This window comes from Arachis ipaensis, chromosome B9 (assembly GCF_059453495.1).
Source record: "Arachis ipaensis isolate K30076 ecotype BB chromosome B9, ASM5945349v1, whole genome shotgun sequence".
Taxonomy (NCBI): Eukaryota; Viridiplantae; Streptophyta; class Magnoliopsida; order Fabales; family Fabaceae; genus Arachis; species Arachis ipaensis.
The window spans coordinates 136547485-136562732 of NC_142444.1; positions in this window are offsets into that span (position 1 = coordinate 136547485).

Sequence of the window (15248 nt, forward strand, 5' to 3'; positions counted from 1 at the left end):
TAAAAAGAAAGGAAAGAAAGGGATAGATCAGAGAAGGGGGTGGAGAGAGAAAGAAAGGGAGGAGAAAAAGGGGGCGGGGTGGAGGGGGAGGGAAGGGGACCGCCGCACCACCGCACCGCCGCCCGCTGCCTTGTCGCCCTGCCGCACCACACCACCACCACCACCATCTTTTTCTTCTTCTTCTCTCCTCGCCGCCACCACCGGTCTTCATTACCAGCGCCGCTCTTCGCTGCCGCCGCCGCTCTGCTCCTCGGGGAAAGGGGGAAGGGAACGCGAAGGGAGAAGAGGGGGAAGGGGGGTTTCAGGAAGAAGAGGGGGAAGGGAAAGGGTCCTCGCCGCCGCCACCGGTCTTCACGGACGACGCCGATCTTCGCTACCGCCGCCACTGCTACACCGCCGCCCTGCCGCCTGTGATCCGCCACTGTTCTTCTTCTTCTTCTTCTTCTTCTTCTTCTTCTTCTTCTTCTTCTTCTTCTTCTTCTTCTTCTGTGAACTGGATTTTTGTTGTAGAATTTCTGAATTTTTTGTGAATTGTTGCTGAGTTTTGATTATTGCTCATTGCTGAGTTTTGATTATTGCTTATTGCTGAGCTTTGCTGAGTTTTGATTATTGTTGTTGCTGAATTTGTTGATTATTGTTGCTGAGTTTTGATTATTGTTGATTATTGTTGCTGAGTTATTGCTGATTTTTTTGTGGTGGGTTCTGGGGGAGGGGTTACGGGAGTGGGGTGAGGGGGTTACGGGAGAGTGAGAGGAGTGGGCTGAAGGGAGTGGGCTGAGGGGTGAGGGAGGGAAGGGAGTTGGGAGTGGGGTGATGGGTGAGGGATGTTACGGGAGGGGGAGGGGTGAGGGTTGAAGGGTGGGGGGTGAGGGAGTGGGCTGAAGGGGTTACGGGAGGGTGAGTGAGGGAGTTACGGGAGGAGGGAGGGGTGAGGGTTGAGGGGTGGGGGGTGAGGGAGTGGGCTGAGGGGGGAGGCGGGAGGGAGTGAGGGAGGGGGGAGGGTTGAGGGGTGGGAGGGGAGGGGGTGTTTGAGGAGGGTTTGTTTTAATTTTTTAATATTATTTTTAATTATTTTTATTAATAATAAAGGGTAATATGGTAAAAAAATAAAATTGAAGTGGAAAAGGACGATTTTATAACGTTTTGTAACGTTGAGGATGATTTTAATAACAAAAAAGGTCGGGGACGATTTTGATTTTCACCCCAGACCTTAGGGACGATTTCAGTACTTAACCCTAATAATAATAATAATAATAATAATAATAATAATAATAATAGCATTTAATTTTATAATATTATCATTTTTAATAAAAAAGAAAATATGGACTCCAACTGATTAAAGTCCCTGCAACATGGCCTAACACAGGTTAAAAGTATCATAAAAACAAATATTTTACAAAAAAATGTTAAAAGTATAATTTTTTTTTAATATTCAATATATTAAAACATAAAAAATAATACTGTACTCTTAAAAGCGACACAAATGACCAAATAATTCTATGGCCAATTCTATGGTGCCTATAAGTTGGTGACTAAATTTTGTCTAACTTACCTTTTGTAGTAAGTTTTGATTTTTTTTAAAAATTATTTATTGTATATCTTTTAAATTAAATATTATTTGTTAACCTTTTTTAGTAAATAGGCACCACTTTTAGATACCATAGCATTCACCTAATTCTATTGATTTAATTTTCTAAAATATCTAATGACTTTAAACAATAATTTGTACCATAAAACTAAGAATTCTTCCAATAATTCTTCACATAAAAAATATCAAATAAACTTAGAATTACTATCATATAAATGTAAAAAGTCATAGAACATTAATTTAAACAGCTTAAAAATTCAAGTATAAAAGAATGATAATAGAAGCCTAGTCGGACGACAACAAGAAATTATTGTAGTTAAACGCACCAAAGAAAATGCAATCAGCACTCACCAACCAAATACTATTTGGGCACTCTACTGTACAGATTGGAGTGGTATAGAGAGAATATAATTTCTTTTATAGTTATTTTTATTATTTTATTATTATTCAAAATGTGGGTCCTACCTTTATTAATCTCTCTTTCATTCTATTAAAAAAAATCTGTAAACTTACATCTTTACCGTATAATTCACCATACTATTTCAGGCACAATGCCTTTTGTTTGGGGCATATCTATCTTTTCTGCCACTAATTAATTTAATTTTAATATGAAAGTTATTTCGGTGTTATGTTTATGCATGGTGCCAGTCACCTTTTTTTTTGCAGCTTCTGAAAATTTGAGTAGGAGACATTGGTGTTAGTCTGTTAGATCTTAGATGTTAACATATAGAAGAATGGCGAGGGAACAACTACTCTTTTTTGCAGTCTGCGAAAATCTTGGAATTTTGACACGTGGCTGAAAAGCTGTACATGCAGAGCGGTAGTTGACATTGAAGGTGTTGAATGTTAACCTTATAAATAAGAGGAGGTGACAAGTTGTATAAATTTAAAGAGATTCCTTGGTGTTGAATGTTGAGGTGACAAGTGGCATGTTGATATTTGGAGAGGAGCAGCTCGACAGAACAGTTGCAGGCGTTGTCGGGGCTGGGCGTTCTGGGAGCCGCGCTAAGTGGCCAGAAGGAGGGAAGCCCGTAATGGGCTTTGGATGTGGGTTCTGTAACCATTGCTGTACACCTAATGGAGGAAACAATTTGGATCTAGTGTATATGGATTGGGATTGGGTTTAAGGAATTATAGTTTCATGTGCCCCAACCCCTCCCCCCAAAAAAGAAAATAGAAGTAGAGTTCCAAGATGGTTAGTACTTGGGAAAAAAAAGTATGACGAAAACCATGACCCCACCGACGAATTGTACATGAGAATGGTAAGAATGGGCTTGATTTAAATGTGTTCATCTTTTTAGGATTTTTGTAATAAAAACGTATTTAGACGTAATTAGATGCAAATTATAATTTGTTTGTTGATTAATGTTTTAACAGTGTTTGACAGGAAGGAGATAAATGAGGGAAAATAGGGTCGTTGGAACTTAAATTAATAATGCGAACCTAAAAAAAATAAAGGACAACATAGCATACATTAAGTAAATTAAAAAATGAATACACTGTAAACGTAAAAACAAATCAAATCGTTGTGACTGGATGTGATAAAATGACGATGTGAATTTTACATGGTGGTGCGGAATTTATAATTCACAAACTAACCGACAAGTGCATCGGATCGTACCAACTAGTACCTCAAGTGAATGAGAGTCGATCCCACGATGATTGATGGATCATGAAATAATAATTGAGTGATTGGCTTAGTCAAACAAATAGATAATGGTGTTTTGAGAGTTCAATTGCATCAAACAGTAAATTCATAAAATCAGAAAGCAAGCAATAAATTGGTGTGAAGATTATATGAGAAAACAGGTAAGGTTTCAGAGATATCTATCTTCCGAATTGACTTTTCTTACTAACTATTTTAATCATGCAAGATTTAATTCATGGCAAACATATGTGACTAAACCCTAATTCCTTAGACCTTTTTAGTCTCCTCTAACCTTCATCAACCGCCAATTCCTTGGTCACTTGATTCCAATTAGAGGGTTAAGTTCAATTCTAGTTTATATGCCACAGAAATCCTAATTACCCAAATATAAGAGGATCATATGTCACGTATCCCATTAAATCCAGATAATTAGAAGTTTAGGAGAAATTTTTTTCAAGCTATTGTTCAAGTAAAGAGCTTTTTCAAGTTTTACAAGAACTCAATTAGAACAAGGGTCATACTTCCATTCCACCCAAATTCATAAGATAAAGAACGAAAACAATTCTTGAAATTGAAATCAATACATGAATTAAAATAGAACAGTAATAGTATTAATCCATAGAATAAACAGAGCTCCTAACCTTAATAGTGGGGGTTTAGTTGCTCATGATTCAGAGAAAAAACAAGAATTCTGAAAAACTGTAAAGTGCGGAATGAGGTAAGAGAAAAGAGAATAGATATGAGCCCGAAGGACTGAATCTTTTTCCTTTTATATCTAATCCTAATTAATGTAAAATATATTTTCTAAAACTAAATAATATATTTTTCTATTTGTAAATAAAATAAAGTTTAAATCAAAATAAAATAAATTCTTCGTGCAGCTTCGATTGAGCGAATGGGGACTACCTTAGGATTATTCGTGGTGCCAAATTTGGAGAATCCCAAGTTTGGCGCCACATAGCCCAAATGAAATCTTGGATTATGGTGATCATGGAGCCAAACTTGGAAAACTCCAAGTTTAACTTCACTTCAGCGCCTTGCAATTCCTGGGGTTCTTCAGCATTGGTACCAAACTTGAAACCTCTCAAGTTTGGCTTCAAGTTAACGCTATGCACTTCTTGGAGGTGGGTGAGTGTGGCGCCAAACTTGGAAAATTCCAATTTTGGCTTCACTGAGACCGAATGCTTTGGAAGATTATATGATCATAGCGCCAAACTTGGGACCATCAAGGCAGTGATTCCAAATAAGAAGTATAGATTATTATATATCGTTAGAAAGTTCTGAAAGTTAGCTTTCCAATGCCACTAAAAGCATGTCAATTAGATCTCTATAGCTCGAGTTATTCTTGTTGGAGTGAAGGGAGGTCAGGGTTGACAGCATCATTCACTTTCTTCTCTTTTTCTGCAAAAACTCCATCAAATCCATCCGAATGCTACCTGAAATAAACAGAATTGTACACAACTCAAAGTAGCATCTATAGTGGCTAAAAGATATTTAAATCTTAATTAAACTCAATAACTCGAATGCAAATTCACTAGGAAAAGATAGAAAAGATGCTCACGCATCACAACACCAAACTTGAATTGTTGCTTGTCCTCAAGCAACCAAAACTAATATAGGCTTAGGATGTGAATTTGCATGAGAAGTGAGTGTTCAATTAAGCTCTTGTCTCTTCTTAAAGTGGGGTTTATACACTACAATCCTGAATAGTTTTGGCATCTCACTATCCTTTGAATCAGAGGAATGTCACTGTCATTTGGAATTAGAGTCCAGATAATATTATGAATTCCCTAGCCTTTATACTTTGGTTTAATCCTTTAACACAGCAAATTTTCTTTCATTCTCTTTTCTTTGGCGCTTTGCACCTTGAGCCTAGCCGTGACTTTAAATGCTTTTTCTCAAGCTTTACTTGACACAAAAACACCACAAGCACTTGATTGGGGAACTCTCTTTTGGTTCTGATCTTTTCTTTCAGTTACTCCCAGACAGAGGTGCTCAAAGCCTTTGGCATACTCTGTTAAATATACTTGATCTCGACTCTTAGTGCTCTGTCTCAAGAATTACTTGACACATTTACACCACAAGCATATGACTAGGGAAACAACTCTTTGAGCTTTTAATCATGTCTGACCTCCCTAGTCATTGATGCTCAGAGCCTTGGACCTTGCTTTTATTTTTCTTTTGCTATTTCTTTTGCTTTAAGGATTAAGCTTTTGTTTACTTCAGAGAATTCATAATAGTTCTCTAAATTCTTGTTCCTCATACATCAACATCCTTTTATTCAAATTCAAATATGCACTATTCATATCATGCCTTCAGAATCACAGATAATACTACCACATTTAAGTAAATAAGACTACTCTTAAATATAAACTCAATTTCTCATTCAATACATCACTTCTTTTCTTTTCTTTTTAGATTCAAGCTCAGTGAGCAGTACATGAGACAATTTTTTTTTTAAAAACTAAAAGCAAATGACAGAATGAAACTAAATCTAAGAACTGAAAGTACTAAAGATCAGGCAGGCAATCAAAGCAACAGAAAACAGAAGATAACAAAATAAGAACGGAAGGGGAAATAGAATGAAAAGAACTCAACCACCTTAGTTATGCTGGTGGCCATCTCATTCCTCCGGCTGTGCTCCTCCATGAAGAACATTCATCTTCCCATGGTGCCACTGATGATAAGCTAAACAGAGAGCACACTCTACAACACCAAACTTAAAAGTTTGCTTGTCCCCAAGCAAAGAAAAACTCCAAGGTGTCAAAAATTCCTTTTAATTGCTCCTGTTCCTGTTCTAATCACTCTGCATGACCAAAACACATGTAAAACATGAAAAATTCTAAAAAAAATTGAGATAAAGTAATTTAAAACCAGAACTAAAATAACTATAATGCTAAAATTAAAATAACTATAAAATTAAAACCAAAGTAACTGCAAAACCAAGGATACTAGTAGTTGGGTTGCCTCCCAACAAGCGCTTTTTTAACATTACTAGCTTGACGGTTGATTGTTGCTTTTTCTTCCTCTTCTTCCAGTTGGTTAAAAGAAATGACTCCAAGGGAGAACATGAGAAAATTAGTTCCCCCTGATATAAATTCCTCCTAACAAGCTTTCTTTTATTGTGATTAGCTTGATTCACCTTATTTGTTGGGGTAGAGGTTGGATTATTTTTTGCTGACCTTCTCTTTTTTATGGATATTTTCTTCTGTTTCTTGGTCACAATCCCCTTTTTAGTGCTTTCCTTGGTTGCCTTCACTTCCTTGATTTCAAAATTTGGGTGTTGTGTGATGGTTGGAGTGTACCCTTCAACCGGCGTCCGATTCGGTTTTTTCCGAGTATTTCCCTTCTTTGGTTGTCTTTTAGGTCTAACCAGTGCGGTCTGAACTGCATGACTCGCTCAAACAAATTAATCGACCTCGACCGTCTTCTGTAATGACTTTTGATTCGGTTTAGATTACAGTTTCGCAAACAAATCATCTACATTCACATTACGAGGCTGAACCTTAGATTTCAACTAAATCAAAACAAAAGTAATATAAAAAGGTCTCCACATTATCTTCAAAACAAACTATAACACAACAACTTCTAAAAACTATATAACGAATTTAATACATTATCAGCAAAATTATAAATAATGTATAAACAAATCACATATGACCAAATTATGCGGTTCGGATTGGTTCGATCGGTTTCCAAATATATAACTGAAGTCCCCTCCGATCCATGCAGCACCACCAAAAAATAAAAAAAATAAACCCCATTCAAATCTAGTTTAGTGCCACTATGATCAATATTGATTTTCGATTAAACTACCTAAGAAATTTAATCTTGCTCTGTTTTAATTTAAACTCGCAAATTGTCCATTCATAAACCAATGAACCAGACCACTAAGGTTCACTATGGGCTGCCCCCTTTTTCATGACCCTACTGGAACGCGAAAAACAATGCATCCCTTCCAACACACTACACAAGCCTTTTTTTTGGAAGACTTACTATCAATCGTTTTTTTTGGGCTAAAGCCCAAACCCAAAATGACCCACCCAGCCATTCACCCAGTGTCTCAACAGCTCAAACTGCTTAACTGTATCGACTAGGCTCACTCCATCTAAGCCTACGGGGAATATCAACACTGACACCCTGCTCCATTTTGGAAAGTGAACGTCACACATGTCCTTCTCTAAGCACAAAAGACAAATTCTCTGTACATCTTTTCCAACTTGCATCTTTACACTAGAGCGTCCCTAAATTGTAAGATGGTTAGAGATACAATTACTTCAATATTATATCATTCAATATCTTAATAATTCTCATTATGCAAGATTTTTTATGCTAAATTTTTTAATTTGCTTTTAAGTTTTTTTTTTTAATTTTAATATAGTGATTGTTGATTGTCATAATTAATATTAAAGATTATATGTTATACAAGATAATGCTTTGTTAGTAAGTTGTACTTAATTAGTAGCTTTTGTAAAATTATAAGTCTAATAATTTTGATATAAACCATTAGTGTTTTAAAAACTATTAGTGTTTAATCTAAATTATTCGCATACATTATGTATAGTAGCCTAAAATAGGTTTTTTTTTTTTTGAAATAATAAGTAGTTTATAATATTCACATTAGAGATTAAGACCTTGTATTTAGATATTAAGACCCACAGAAACTATTTTATAAAAACTAGTTGAAATTATTTGAAATAATAAACAGTTTTTTCTAATAATATTCACATTTAGTGATTAAGACATTGTTCTGAGTGTAGTTTATAATAATTATTTTAAATGATTATGAGTGTCAAAAAATAAAACATTAAATTTTCGCAACCTATGAAAATTCCTCTCAACTAATCAATTTTTTTTCCACTTGCAACAAGAATCTATGTGTCAGAAGTCCAAAATTTTCACAACTTACGAAAAATTTTTATCCATATATGAACATTTTATCTGATAGATCTATTTGCATGGATTACACCGGAATTTCGTTCATAACTTCATATACTAATTTTTGGACCCTTATTTGCCTTTTTTTTTAATATTAAGTGAAAGTTTTTCACTATCTTTCATATTTTATAAATTAAAATTAACTCATTAGAAGACTGCAACATGTCACTAGAACAATTTTTTATTTAAATAAATATTAAAATTATATTATTTTCTGATATACACAAAAATAAAAAGAGTTACCTATACACGTGATGTCATTTTGCAACACATTCAAGTGGATTCAATTGAACACATTCTGCAATACTAATAGGTAAAATAAGATTAATAAAGATAATTTAATCATTCCGCAATAGGTTACTGTGAACTGTGATCACTCTTTGGATAAGATCCACACAAACATTTCTATGATCATGATCATGTACTTGAACGTGGATTCTTGAAAATTCAGGACCAACAACATGAGAGACTACACCACTAGAGTCAAGAGTGAATCTAAAAATTTTAATATGTAAGAGACGAATTTTAAACAAATTTTTTTATTTTACCATTTTTGTATTATTTTTTTCGTTATATAAAAGTTATTTAAGTATGATATGTAGCTATTAAATTATTTTTTATAGGTTTATCAACATATTAAAAACTTTAAAATGTATTTAAATAGTTTTATTTTTGACAAGACAAGTATATAAAATAGGCACAATAATATTAATAGTATTCTATAAAATTACAAAATACTAGTACTTTTTATAATGTATTTAGTTAAGAAGTTGTCAGGAATCCTATTGATTAAAATTAGTTTTTTTTTTTTAAATTTTAAAAACTTAAAAACAAATCATAAACTCTTAATTATTTTAAAAGTATCAATACTCTTATCTCAAAAGAAAAGGATAGTCAAAATAAATTATAATAAAAAAAAAGTGAAAGTTTTTTCTTTTAGCAATATAAGTTTAGGAAAAAATTAATACTTTTTAAAAAAAAATCTAAAATACACCATGTAATTACTAAAAATATAAAAATATAAGTCCTTGTTAATTTTTTATATAATAATATAAATATTAAATATATTAATATTTTAATATTAATATATAAGATTAAATTACACAATTAATCTCTATATTTTTAATAAAATTATAATTTGTTTCTATACTTTATAAGTTATAATTGGATTTTTAAACCAAATATAATTTTGTTATTAGATATCCAATCACGTTTAACATTTCAAAAAATGTTGAGAAGTGCGCTTTTAGTCTTTTACTGTAAGTCTGTAACACCTTTATTCTATGGTAAAATATAAGGTACAGATCAAAATTTAAAGATATGCTACGTGGTAAAATATAAACCATACATTTTAAAGTCACATTTTTCACTTAAAACTGTAACTTTTTACAAAGAAAAGCGTCACCTAATGAAAAAAAGTAAATTAGAAGAAATAATTAAATTATCAAAATTAATAGATCAAAAATTAATGATTTTAACCAATGTTAATGGTAATGACACCGAATTCTTAAAATCAATACAAAACGATTTTTCTCAAAATATTTATTTTACTATAAGTTTTATTGAAGGACTTCAAAAATCTGAAAAAACTTATTTTTCACACGGAACTTCTAAAAAATGCTACCATGGAAATAATTCCCCACATCTTTATCATACTTTTAACCCACAATTAAATTCTATAGTAGATATGCTTGAAGAAATATTAATATCCATAAAATTTCAAAGGAATAAGGAAAAAGAGAATCCCAAAGAAGAAAAATTCCAAAATATAATCAACATAACAGACTTAAAAGTAAAACCACCATTGAAATTATGAATATTGAAGAAAAATTAGAAGAAGTTACAATGCTTTTTAAACAATTAAAAATTGCTCAAGAAAATAATATTATGGAACATGGTTTTCAAATAGAAGAAGAATTAGTAAATTCTGAAAAATATAGAACACATTCTAGATTATTTGAGTGACAAAGAACCAGCAATTCCAATACAAGTAAGAAATGAAGCTGGAACATCTAAGGATAATCAATCTCAAGTTAAATGGGAAACAGGTTTTGATAATTATGCTTTTAAAAAAGAGTTTACAAATAAAGATTCAAAATATATAAAAATATCATCAAAATATGTTCCTAAAATCCAGGAAATGGAAGGAGAAAGAATGCTCGATTTAGACTGTAAAAAGAACGAAAAATAAATTTTCGAAAATTGGTTGAATTCCTTTTTATTAGAAGCCTTTACTAATCCAAAACTTAGTGAATTGTCTGGAAGAGATATTTAGAATTACATAGGGTTTCATACTAAAGGAACTATAAGAGATTATATGACATCAATAGAAAACCAAATAATAGAAGAATTAGCAACAAAAACTACAGCTTATGATAAGATATTATATATAATGATGATTCTATATAAAGAATTTTTTGGAAAAAATATTATAGATTATAGACAAGAAGTTTATAATAAAGAATATCAAGAAGCAAAAAACCATTTAGCTAATATTCAGATATATGATCTATGTAATGTGGAGTCTTATATATGTGAATATAGAATACATTATTACAAATTAAAAGAAGAAGATAAAAATCATTATCTTAGTATGTATATAACAAAACTTCCATATCCTGCTAATGAATTTATAATGGGAAGATTTATAAGAGAAATAAATAGAGGAACAATTGAAAATAACTTTGGTGGAGCAACCTCTGTAATAAGAGAGGAAATAAAAGAACGTTGTATGCAAGAAGCAACTCAAAAAAGATTTGCAAATATAATTAGAATTTGCTGTCAAGATAATGAAGAGATACCTCAAAAATATGGTCTTAATAAAAATTTTCAAAGAAAAATAAAATATTATCCAAACTGGAGAAAAAAGAGATATTTTAAAAAGAAAAATAATAATAAAAACAAAAGACAAAGAAATAACTATTGCCCGAATAAAAAAGAAAATTGTAAATGTTGGTATTGTCAAGAAGAAGGACACTATGCAAATGAATGTCCGAAAAAGAAGGATAAAAATGATCTTACTAAACAAATAGAAATTGCTAAGTCTTGTTTCATGGAACCTTTAGAGGAATCTGATGATAACTTAGACTATATTTTTGAATATGTCTCGGAAACAGACTCAGAGACTGAGTAATAATGCTACATTTATTACTATAAAAATAACAGAAAAGTTTATAAATGCTTTCATAGATTCTGGAGCAACACAATGCTTTGCTAGTTCAAATATAAAACTTGATTGGAAAAAATTAAAGAAACCACTAAGAGTTAGAATAGCTGACAAATCAATACATAAAATTAACCAAAAAGCAGAGATGGTTGAAATTTTTATTCAAAATTATAGGTTCATTGTTCCATCTATATATATGTTAGATTCTGGAATGGATTTTATCATAGGAAATAATTTTTTAAAGCTATATCATCCATTCATTCAAGAATTAACATATATAGTTTTAAAAGCTCCACACGATTCTTCAATAAATCAAAAATCAAAACGTATAAAAATACCGACTACTACTATAGATAAGATCTTAAAATTTAAAATATTTTCTATATTAGAGACATGTTATTTAAATTTATACTTTCAGATAAATATCCCAAAAAATAATCTTGAAATAAAGATAGAAGAACTTTTGGATGAAATTTGTGCTGAAAATCCTTTAGATATTAAAAATACAAATAACGAATTAGTAAGTATTAAATTAAAAGATCCTACAAAAGAGATAAATGTTCCAAATAAAATTCCTTATTCCGCAAGAGATAGAGAAGAGTTTTCACTAGAATGTAGGGATCTTTTGGAAAAAGGAATTATAAGATTAAGTAAAAGTCCTCATGCGGCTCCAGCCTTTTATGTCGAAAACAATAATGAAATTAAAAGGGGAAAATGAAGAATGGTTATTAACTATAAGAAGATGAATGAAGCAACTATTGGTGATGCTCATAAACTTCCAAGAAAAGATTCTATTTTAGAAAAAATCAAAGGAGCAACTTAGTTTTCATCTCTTGATGCAAAATCAGGATATTGGCAACTTCGTTTAAACGAAGAAACAAAGAAATTAACTGCTTTTACTTGCCCAACAAAAGAATCAACAAGTATGTTGCTCTATGAATGAAATGTATTACCATTCGGATTAAAACAAGCCCCAGTATTTATCAAAGATTTATGGAAGAAAATCTAAAAGAGTTAAATGAATTTGTTTTAGTGTACATTGATGATATACTAATTTTTACAAAACAGGATAGAGAAGATCATCTTCAAAAATTATTAATAGTTTTAGAAAGATGTAAAGAAAAAGGATTAGTTCTTAGCAAAAAGAAAGCAAGAATAGCAAAACAAGAAATAGAGTTTCTTGGATTAATTCTGTCCACTCAAGGAAAGCTAAAACTTCAGCCAAATGTCCTAAAAAAGGTAAATTTATTTCCTAATAAAATAGAAGATAGAAAACAATTATAAAGATTTTTAGGGTGTATAAATTATATTTCTGATCAAGAATTTTTAAAGAATATAACAGAATACACTAAAAGCTTATTTCCAAAAATAAGTACTAAAAAAGAATGGAAATGGGATGAAAAAGATAGTATGCAAATTCAAAGGATTAAAGAATTATGTGAAAAACTTCTAGAACTTTATATTCCAGAAGAAAATGACTACTTAATAGTAGAAACAGATGCTTCAGACATAACCTGGTCGGGATGTCTAAAAGCTAAGAAAGCTATAAAAAGTTTGGAACAAGAAAAAGAATCACTAGATTCTAAAGATTCCCCAAAGGAATTACTTTGCAGGTATATTTCAGGGACTTTTACCCCAACAGAACAGAGATATACCACTCATGAAAAGGAAACTCTAGCAGCAATTAAATCTCTTAAGAAATGGAAAATTGATTTACTACCCAGAGAATTTACATTAAGGACAGATTCAAGTTACCTAACAGGTTTTATACGATATAATTTAAAAGTTGATTATAATCATGGACGATTGGTAAGATGGAAATTATTTTTGTTACAATATCCAATAAAAATTGAATATATTAAGGGTGACAAAAATGTTATTGCAGATACATTAACAAGAGAATGGAGTTCGTCTACAACGCATTAGATCAAGAAATTCAAAAATATGAACAAGAACTCGAAAAATGCAAGCATTGTCAGCAAATAAGGACACAGATCCAATCTCTCAAGAAGGCCATCGAAGCAATAAAATCAATACAACAAGCAAAACCATCAGAGTTCAGCCAGCTAAGCGTGGTGGACAAATCAGGTGAAGAAAAAATTTCAAAACATAAAATAATTGCTGAAATCATTAAAAAATCCACCCAAGATAAAAAATATTATGTAATTTATAATGGCCCCATGAAAGGAGTATATGATGCCTGGGAAAAAGCAGCACCATTCACACATCAATCAAGGATAATTCATAAAGGAGGGTTTCTAACACTGGAAGAGGCAAAGGAATCCTTCAGGGAATATGAAGCTCTACATCCAGAGCAAACCTTAAAAAGAGCAGATAAAGCTCCAATTCAAACCCAGAGAACAGAGATAATAAGAAATATTCCTACAAGGGCTGAAATCAAGGAAAAGAAAAGGGTCTGTAGATCAAATCTCAGAGAAACCCTTAACATAGTCTTAAATTGGACTGAAGAAAAAAGGGCAATTTTGCGATATTATCCTATTGCCAAAGAACAGCTAACAAAGCTGGTTATATTCCCAGATGCTTCCCCATCTGACACCTATAAGTTTTTCCAATATGGATTAATTGATACAATTTTAATTTTTAATGATCTAAAAATTATTAGTGAGTTTCCTGCAGGATTCGTTGATGCAGTAAAGAGATTTAAAAATATGATTGACAATGTAAATCCAAGGGATATATCCCTAAAATTTACAAACAGTCAACCTATTTTTAATGAAGAAGAAGAATGCTTGGTTCCAGCACACTAAGTAATATTCATGTCCGTCTTCCCAGGAAATTTTCAACCAATTGATCAGATTCAAGATTTAACGATTTACAATCATGAAGGAAGGTTAGCCAGCACATTAGCAAGAGTCTTTGAAAGAACTCAAAAAATAACGAAAGAATCTCATACAAGGATTAATTATAAAAGTAGAAATACTCTGCTTGTGTCCAGTAAAAGAAATGAAATTGAAGAAAGAGAGATGAGACTCTTGGTGGAATTTGAATCAGCATTCTACAACTTATCTGGACTTTTAGAAAAGCTCCCTGAAGAAATAAAGAGGAATCTCTGCTATTTGATAAAAGAAAGAGAAGACCACAGGTGCCAGCTATGTGCCTCAGAGATATCTGAAGAAAGCAATAATGAAACGGAATCAACTCACATGATGAAGGAAGGAGACAATGCATCTGAGGGTCACATGATAAAAGAGGAGGACAGTGCATCTGAAGCATCTCTCAACATTATTGCATAGTGACGTAAGCACTTAGGTCATAGAGCACCAACAATGTAGCTGGTGCAAAAGAACAAACAATGACGTAAGCAATGACGTCATAAGAAGGGTAAGGATGGGAATTGTCCATCAAACCCAACTATTATAAATAGGTTGCTTAGGCAATTGTAGAGGCATCAGACAATAGAAAGCAGGAGGCTAAGAGTACTCATATGCTAGGAGAGCAAGGAGGAAGCTGCCAAGGCGATTCTATAGTCTGAGGAAGAATTCCCTTAGGGAAAATAATTTTAAACTCCCCTCTGGAGTTAGTATCTACAATCTCCCCTCTGGAGATAAAAACACCTTATGTAAAATATACTAAATAAAGGAAGTTTTTCTCCAGAAAGGTACATCTTCATCCTAGTCTTTTATTTATGAATTATTTAGAAAGTTTAGAATTAATAGAAGAATCTGATTATTATAGATTAACTGCTTTATTAGATAATGAAAAACAGGCTGTTCTAAAAACAGAATTAAATCTCAAATCAAATGAAAATTTTAATAAACAAAATCTCTTAAAAGAAGTTTTTAATAGAAAAAGTATAATATACTATGGAAAAATTCAACTTGAAGCCCCTATAAAGATAAAATCCGCCAATGGAGAACTTGAAATAGCTTTGATAAATGATGAAGAAT